Genomic DNA, 9099 nt, shown 5'->3' on the forward strand with positions numbered 1-9099 from the left:
CTCTCTCTCGATCAATCTATCCCTCTATCCCTCTCTTATCCTCTCTGTCTACCTGTCACTCCCTCTCTTTCACACCCACACACAGGCTTTCTCTTGTTTCATCAAACAGATAACACACGCATGGCAATGCATACATATTGATGAAATAAACATTTCCCCCCTCATCCTCTTCCTCCACCTTTCCTGCTCTCCTGCTTCCACTCTTATCTAACCCCTGCTCTACCTCTTCCATTCTTTTCCTCTCTAACCCCTGCTCTATCTATTCCACTCTTCTCTAACCCCTGCTCTATCTCTTCCACTCTTCTCTAACCCCTGCTCTGTCTCTTCCACTCTTCTCTAACCCCTGCTCTATCTCTTCCACTCTTCTCTAACCCCTGCTCTATCTCTTCCCTCCTTTCTCTCTTCATCAGAGGATGGCAAGCAACACACGTAAACAGCTCTCTGGCCCTGGCTGTGTATGGTTCAAGCCTAATGCATGATGGATGATCTACCCACAGAGCAACCCCATGTGCCACTCTCACATGACTACTACATGCCCAACATGCCCACTGCTATGCCAGGGTGAGAGAGGGTTCATCTGGCGGTTAGATCATGTGATATGAAGTTAGAGCTGTGCCACACACTCACACGCACACACACGCACACACACACGCGTACGCACACACACACACACACACACACACACACATACACAGACACACACACACACACAGACACACACACATACACAGACACACACATACACACACATACACAGACACACATATTTGAATTCTTTATTTGAATCCAACAATCACATTTTTTTTACTGATATGAAGTATTCAAATATACAGCTTTGACACTCAAGGGACATAAAGCAGAACCTACAGTATGTCACTGAGCAAGACAGCTGATATGGAGCAGAATTTTGCCAGCTGTTCTGATGTGTGTTTTTTTTTTAAATATATAGCCCTGCCAGTCGTAGCCAACTGACAGTCAGTTTGTGGACATGTCCCAAACTACCAAATATCAATGCTTCAAACTTACATATAGCCTAGGTCACTGATCTTGCAAGGAGGGGTTGATGTTTAGTCATTTTTTCATAAAAGACTATGACCATATACAGTTCATAGACACAACCTATTTCAAGGACACACACACACACGCACACACACACACTCACACGCGCACGCACACACACACACACACACACACACACACACACACACACACACACACATACACAGACACACACACACACACACACACACACACACACACAGACACACACACACACACATACACAGACACACACATACACACACATACACAGACACACACATTTGAATTGTTTATTTGAATCCAACAATCACATTTTTTTTACTGATATGAAGTATTCAAATATACAGCTTTGACACTCAAGGGACATAAAGCAGAACCTAGAGTATGCCACTGAGCAAGACAGCTGATATGGAGCAGAATTTTGCCAGCTGTTCTGATGTGTGTTTTTTTTTTATATATATAGCCCTGCCAGTCGAAGCCACCTGACAGTCAGTTTGTGGACATGTCCCAAACTACCAAATATCAATGCTTCAAACTTAAACATAGCAAGGAGGGGTTGATGTTTAGTCATTTTTTCATAAAAGACTATGTCCATATACAGTTCATAGACACAACCTATTTCAAGGACACACACACACACACACACACACACACACACACACACACTCTGGACAAGAAAAAAAAAAACGAAGATGATGATGAGACCTCCTTCTGGGAAGAAACGGGCTGACGGCTTGAAGTCTAACAGCTAACTGACTGTCATAACCAGAGAGCCCCCCCCCAATCTTTTTTATGCATCGGTAAAAAATGTCTGGGAAATGTCAGCCTTACTTTAAGACCTCGCCTGCCTCCCGCTCAGCAGAGACATATATCCCTCTCAAACGTGTTCCTCCTCAAAATGGGTAAAAATACCTCCCAAACTGGGCTCGACGCTCAGGTAACAAACACGCTGACAACGAAAGTCTTGCTCTGAGATGTTTACAGAGAAATTACAACAGGCACTTTAACCTTTGACCTTTTAGAAAGAGAGAAGGTGGAAATCGAGTGGAGGCATTTTGGCTGGAGGCGCTTACAAATACCACATCCTGATTTATCGGCCCACGGAATCTCACAATTGACCTGTCGCTAAGCGCCACCCTTAGAACGCTGATGAGCCAATGACAGTCCAGCCTCAACGGGACTCGGACATCAGCTCGGACAACTCCATAGGAAACAACAGGGGGCAGGCATAAAATGACAAATTAATGGTTATTTATGGAGTTTATTAATTCAAAAAACCCCAACGGATAACCATGGTCAAACGTTTTGCATTGGGGACGTGTAATACTGATAGCCGGTACCCCGAGAGGCTAGAAAACGGGGTATATTTTCATCAAAAGTAGCCTACAGGACGTCTCTCGTGTTTGTAACAGCTCGACGTAATGTAGGCAACTAAGCCAACAACGTGGGCACAGGTTCCCTGTTAAATCCCAAGATGAAAATGCTCATTAACCAACTACTATATTCTTAATACATCAAATATTAACGTAACCTAACATATCTTAGTATCAATCTTCCACTAGCTAGCTAGCTAGCATTAACGTCAGTGGGATTTGCACGGCTACTCGCCACAACTGCTTGTCACCTTGTATGTATTCTAAAGTTTTGAATACACCCCTCCATAGCATAATTAAGTCCCTTTTGATAGCTTCTGGAGGAAAGTAAATCCTTTTATCGACCAAAACGTCCTCAAAGCCTGCTTTCATATACTGTCAGCTGCCACTGTCCACAATGTATTTCTAATCAAGTCTGGTGTTTGTCCGAGTTTTCACACGGTAACAATGGGGGGCGGGGCTTAGCGACAGGTCAATTAGTTAATGCAGCTCAGTTACCAGGGCAACCATATGGATATATGGATGTGAAGTGCAAGTCAGTTATTGCACAATTTGCAATGTATTAATGAGAGGAGGTAATGTACGTTTATAATAGAATTTACATAATATGGTGTGTTACTTAATCTGTGTAGAGCATGTCATTCAGAAACATAATGTTTTGCCAATTTTCATCTCCTGTGTTATTTCACTGAAATTCAAATGGGTTTTGCTATCCTTGTTGGGTATTTCAAAGCAATCCAAATGAAACTGTGGAAGAGATTAAAACAAGCAAATACAAAATAGGCATTGGGATAAGGCAAAGGTAATCTGTTTTGACAAGCACACACACACACACACACACACACACACACACACACACACACACACACACACACTGAGATAGACACATACAAACACACACAGAGATACACAGACACACAGGTACACACACCTGTAAATTGGAAGGACTGTATGATACAGTATATATACTCTTTTGATCCCGTGAGGGAAATTTGTTCTCTGCATTTATCCCAATCCGTGAATTAGTGAAACACCCTCAGCACACAGTGAACACACAGTGAACACACAGTGAGGTGAAGCACACACTAATCCCGGCGCAGTGAGCTGCCTGCAACAACAGCGGCGCTCGGGGAGCAGTGAGGGGTTAGGTGCCTTGCTCAAGGGCACTTCAGTCGTGCCTACTGGTCCGAAGCGCTAACCAGTAGGCCACGGCTACCCCCAAAGTAGGCCACGGCTGCCCCCAATGATGTTGTTTGGGTTATCACCACGCTCAATCTAGAGTGGTGGCCAGAACACTGCTTAAAGTGTAAGTTCAGTGTAAATTGACCCATAGCCCTGTTGTATAAGCTCACCACATGCAGCCCATCGGAAAAAGAATGAGATCATTTGGGACAACGTAGGCCAAGTTATGGACAGGCAACTTAAAGCAGACCATGGGGGCATCAAAACTGAAACTCCCCACTGCCCCCATGGGTCTGCTTCAAGCTGCCTTGAGGCTGAGGGATGATGCCACTTGTATTCAAATTAGAAGGGCATGAATGTGTGGTTCTGAAAATAAAGAGAAATAAATATTACATTTATGCTATTTGGAGTAATGTTACATGCATCACTGAATGATATCAGTTATCTGAACAATTGTGCTGTCCACACCCAGGCTACAGGCAGCCAATGCCATACTTATTAGTCTAGTATGCAGGCAGCAGAAACTAGTTCTTAATGACATTAAAATACATATAAACATACTAAATAAACCATATTCATAATACCAATAGTCAACGATATACTGACAAACATGCTGGATATCAAATGTACCGTGCAAACCAAAGAGAAAAGTTAGTTGGTAGACTTAGAAGGCTAGCAACAAAGTAAGCATGAATATGCTAACATTCGTTCCCTCAGTCAGGCGCGCGGGAACCTATTTTTGACCAGGGGTGCTGAATAACAAAAATAATGGATGTCCGGCGATTTCTCCCCTCCTGGACATGTTTCGGATTTTGACTGCTAAATACGTCATTTTAGCGCGGTGTGTGGGTGATAGAGAGAAGTTTTAGAAAAGTCCTGGGCAGCCACAAATTCCAATGTTCCGCGACAGCAATCCGAAGCCACCTCGCCTACCCTAACCCCACAGAAGCGCACTTGACATCATTAGCCTATTTCAGTATAGCTAAGGAAAATAATTTTTCTGATCGTCAAAACCACACCAGAGATGTTTGGCTTTAAATATAGGCTAATAATCAGGCTGCAATGATCTCGCAAATAATTTCTGAATAGCCTAAAGTGTGTCGTCTCCACAGCAAGTGTCCTAATAATTTCTATCTTAGCGACTAGGATAGTGAAATGATTTCACTAGCTATACATGTATTAATTTTGCAAAACTGTAAAACACAATTAAAGTTTCTTTCAGCTTATCCATGCTTTTTTGAACGTGTAAATCGCATAGAATATGTAGACCTATATCAACCGTACATCACATAGGCCTAGCTGAAACCATGCTACGGTCAGTAACTGTCTCACGTTCACGGTTGATCTCTATAACTGTTCATTTTTAGTAGCCTATATTCGAACCTATCCATAACCCTTTTTTGTTATTTGACTCATCATTTCACATACAAAAATATAAATGTCAGACAGCGAATTAGTAATTATTTAAACATGTAGCCTATATAATATTTTTTACAAATCTATCTCCTGCCAGCAGGGGGTGCTGCAGCACCTTCAGCACCCCCCTTCCCGCGCCCTTGCCCTCAGTTGTAGGAACATTAAACTTCATTCAAAATGCAAATGCTTGATAACTAACAGGTTCATACTGAACTTACTTTGTTCATCAACGCACAACTTCACAAACTGTATTCTGTCGTAGGCTACTGATATCGCAGTACAGTCGTGAAAAGCCATATGCAAAGTTATCACTTAAATAAACAACGTGCATTGTCACATTTGTCCATTGACAATGACATAGGCGCTACTCTAAATCAAATTAAAAGACATGGAATAACAATTGAAACAATACATTTATCCCGACAATGACAAATCCTGAACTAAGTAAGATAAAAGTTCTGGACCTTTTGCACACACACACACACACACACACACACACACACACACACACACACACACACACAGTTCCAGAGACAGCTATGTGTGTGTCTAGAATGCCATTTTTGAAAGGTCAACACAACAAATCTTCAGGAGCCAACATTTTAACCTCACTCGACATTCAATTGGATTCACTCTCACAATGCAATTAAAGCTGATCCCGACAAAGTCCAATTTAATTTAATAATAAAAAAAAAAGCTGTGCTAAACCTGCGAGTTTTCCTTGTTTGTTCTGCGAAGGCACAACTTAATTGCTGTAATCTCCAAGGGAGCCTATCTGTGGGCGTGCTGCTCCAACTGAAGTGATTTGGGGCTTCTGAAGAGGAAGTCCACCGAGATCTCAAGTGCTTGAATGAGTAAACAAAGCCCATCTTTAACAACGTTTTGTCTCTGGGAAGTCTGTATGTGTGTGTGTGTGTGTGTGTGTGTGTGTGTGTTTTGTAAAGTAAAAGACGAAATCAAATCACCTTTTGTTCCTCCATCTCAAGGGACCTCACTTGCTTCCTGTTGGCGTATGGAGTGAATGCTGAAGCCCTTGAAAGCCTTGTTGTGTGAAAGCCTGCCAGCGAACCCTGGAAATTAGGGTTCAGTCGAAGCAAGTGTCAATTACAGTGTCATTCTGAAAGCAGGCGCATGACACACCCGCCAAACACCCACACAGACACACTCCTACACACACAAACACACAAACACACACACACACACACACACACACACACACACACACACACACACACACACACACACACACATACACATACACACACTCCTACACCCACCCACACACTCACACACACATACACATACATACATACACTCCTACACACACACACACACACACACACACACACACACACACACATACTGCCATATCACCTGTCAAGAGGATGAACCTGCCTGTGACAGTGATCTTCTATTAACTGAAGACAGCTGGGGAGAGAGAAACTACAAACGTGGGAAACTTGAACACACACAAGACACACACCCACCATCACAGCAGCGCCATTACTGTCAAAGCAGCCGACCCATCCCACACCACAGCACCATACTCCACACCTCATCGTAACACACCAAAGCCTTCAGAGGACAGAGAGAAGACACTCAGGAAACTGACAGACTAAACCACCTCACTCTCACCGCAGAGGCCACTTGAGACGCAGACACACACTCACACACACACACACACACACACACACACACACACACACACACACACACCACAGCACAAAGCATGAGATGAAAGTGGAACAAGTGTGAAACCAGCACACTAACAAACCTGAGACAGGACTCACACTCGCAGACACACACAGACACTCACACTCACACACACACACACACACACACACACACACACAAGGCACAAAAAGACCATACAGTCCGATACAGGCTTCCTCTGAGTTAATTCGGCTCAGGAACCTGCACTAACGAGGTCTCCTCACCATAACACTCCGGGCAGCGCAGAGAATGCTGCCGGTTTTACGTAAGAGACAAACACAGGCGCACACACACACGCACACACACACACACACACACACATGCACATGCACACGCACACGCGCACGCACACACACACACACACACACACACACACACACACACACACACACACACACACACACACACTGACCCTGGAGTATGACGACAATATGCCCGCTTTCTCATCACGCCTGTTTTTAAAAAGTAGTTGAAAATGTCATTTTTAATTAGTGTTTTTTTCATCCCTGCCATGTGGTTATGTACGGCAGGCAGCTTACGAAACACTTGTGTGCTGCTTGTGTAAGACGCTTTGAGCCCTCCGATCTTCCACAACAATGCGATCCGAAGCAGAGGAGCCTTGAACTGTCAGCACAAATGGCTGTCAGTGATTACGCGAGGGCATGTTAGACTACACAGTGCCGACGCCATCAGGTCTTCTAAATAAGAAGGTGAGGATTCTTATCTGGGGAATTGCAATGCATAATGATTATGCATTATTCAAATCCGCACATTGCACCTGGATGGGGATTTGTGTGTGAGAGTGTGAGTGTGTGTTTGTGTGTGTGTGTGTGTGTGTGTGTGTGTGTGTGTGTGTGTGTGTGTGTGTGTGTGTGTGTGTGCTTGCACGTATGTGTGTGTGTGTGTGTGTGTGTGTGTGTGTCTGTGTGTGTGTGTGTGTGTGTGTGTGTGTGTGTGTTTGTTTGTTTGTGCACAGCAGTTGTTGGAAAGATAAGGCAAGTATTGCAGCAGACCATTTGTGATAACATTCTCCGTAATAAATGAGTACACACATGCGGAAACACACACACACACACACTGCTAACACACACTCATTCAAGCGTGCATGCTGTGTAGGAACACCAGACACCCACCCACAGCAGTGATAAAGACCCCAACTCAGTGATAAAGACAGAGGGGCTGCTGAAACACAATTAACAATCAATTAACCAAATCCTACTAGAGGATGTACACAGGTCTGTGACCTTCCTAAAGACATAAACATACACTTACACACATACATTCACCTTTCCCCCCCCACACATTTTCCATCTCATTCTGTCCACATTCTCACACACACTTACACAGTGTGTGTACAATGTATGTGCATGTCTCTTGCACATTAACACTTAACTATCCACACACACACACACACACACACACACACACACACACACACACACACACACACAGACACACACACACCATCAGTCAATCGCCCGCAGCAGCAGCAGTCAGTGTAGGGTTCTGACTGAAGTTAAAAGTGTACGGTTCTGTGTGGCTTATTGATTTCACTGGACCCTTCTCAACAGGAGTCTCTCGCAGTGGATGTGTGTGTGTGTGTGTGTGTGTGTGTGTGTGTGTGTGTGTGTGTGTGTGAGAGAGAGAGAGAGAGAGAGAGAGAAAGAGGAGCTAAATGGTGCAAGCTGTGTCTTTGGTTTGAGTTTCTGCGGCATTGAGGTCACCCATTTCTATAGTGGTCAGGAGGAGCGTAACCCTTAAAGCAACACCAAAGTACTTTTCCTCTGTCACACGCACGCCATTTGTTTATCCAGCACCGGCTGGGCAAATAATGACCTCCACAGACAAGGTAAAGTATGTTGCATGATTTTATGAAAGTATGATGTATTGCGACATCAGAAGCAAGTCAAATTTGTAGTTTCTTATATCTCATTCCATCGAACTACAGATCCGCTACCCGATCTGGCAAACTTACATAGTGCGGTTATAGCCGATAGAGGGCCGCGAAGCAAATGCAGAAGTGCCGTTCACCCTGTTACGAGTTGATGAACCACTGAAACAATTTTGGAAACATTATTTTAAGGTACAAAAAACTCTTTGGTGTCGCTTTAATGTGTGAGGTCAGGAGCGTAACTCTTAATGTTTGAGGTCATCCATTTCCATAGTGATCAGGAGCGTAACTCTTAATGTGTGAGGTCACCCATTTCCATAGTGATCAGGAGCGTAACTCTTAATGTGTGAGGTCGCCCATTTCTATAGTGGTCAGGAGCATAACTCTTAATGTGTGAGGTCACCCATTTCCATAGTGGTTGGAAGCGTAACTCTGAATGTGTGAGGACCAATTGACGCTTCTGCAAAGCTTAGTCTACATACA

Source organism: Alosa sapidissima, chromosome 23 (assembly GCF_018492685.1).
Source record: "Alosa sapidissima isolate fAloSap1 chromosome 23, fAloSap1.pri, whole genome shotgun sequence".
Taxonomy (NCBI): Eukaryota; Metazoa; Chordata; class Actinopteri; order Clupeiformes; family Clupeidae; genus Alosa; species Alosa sapidissima.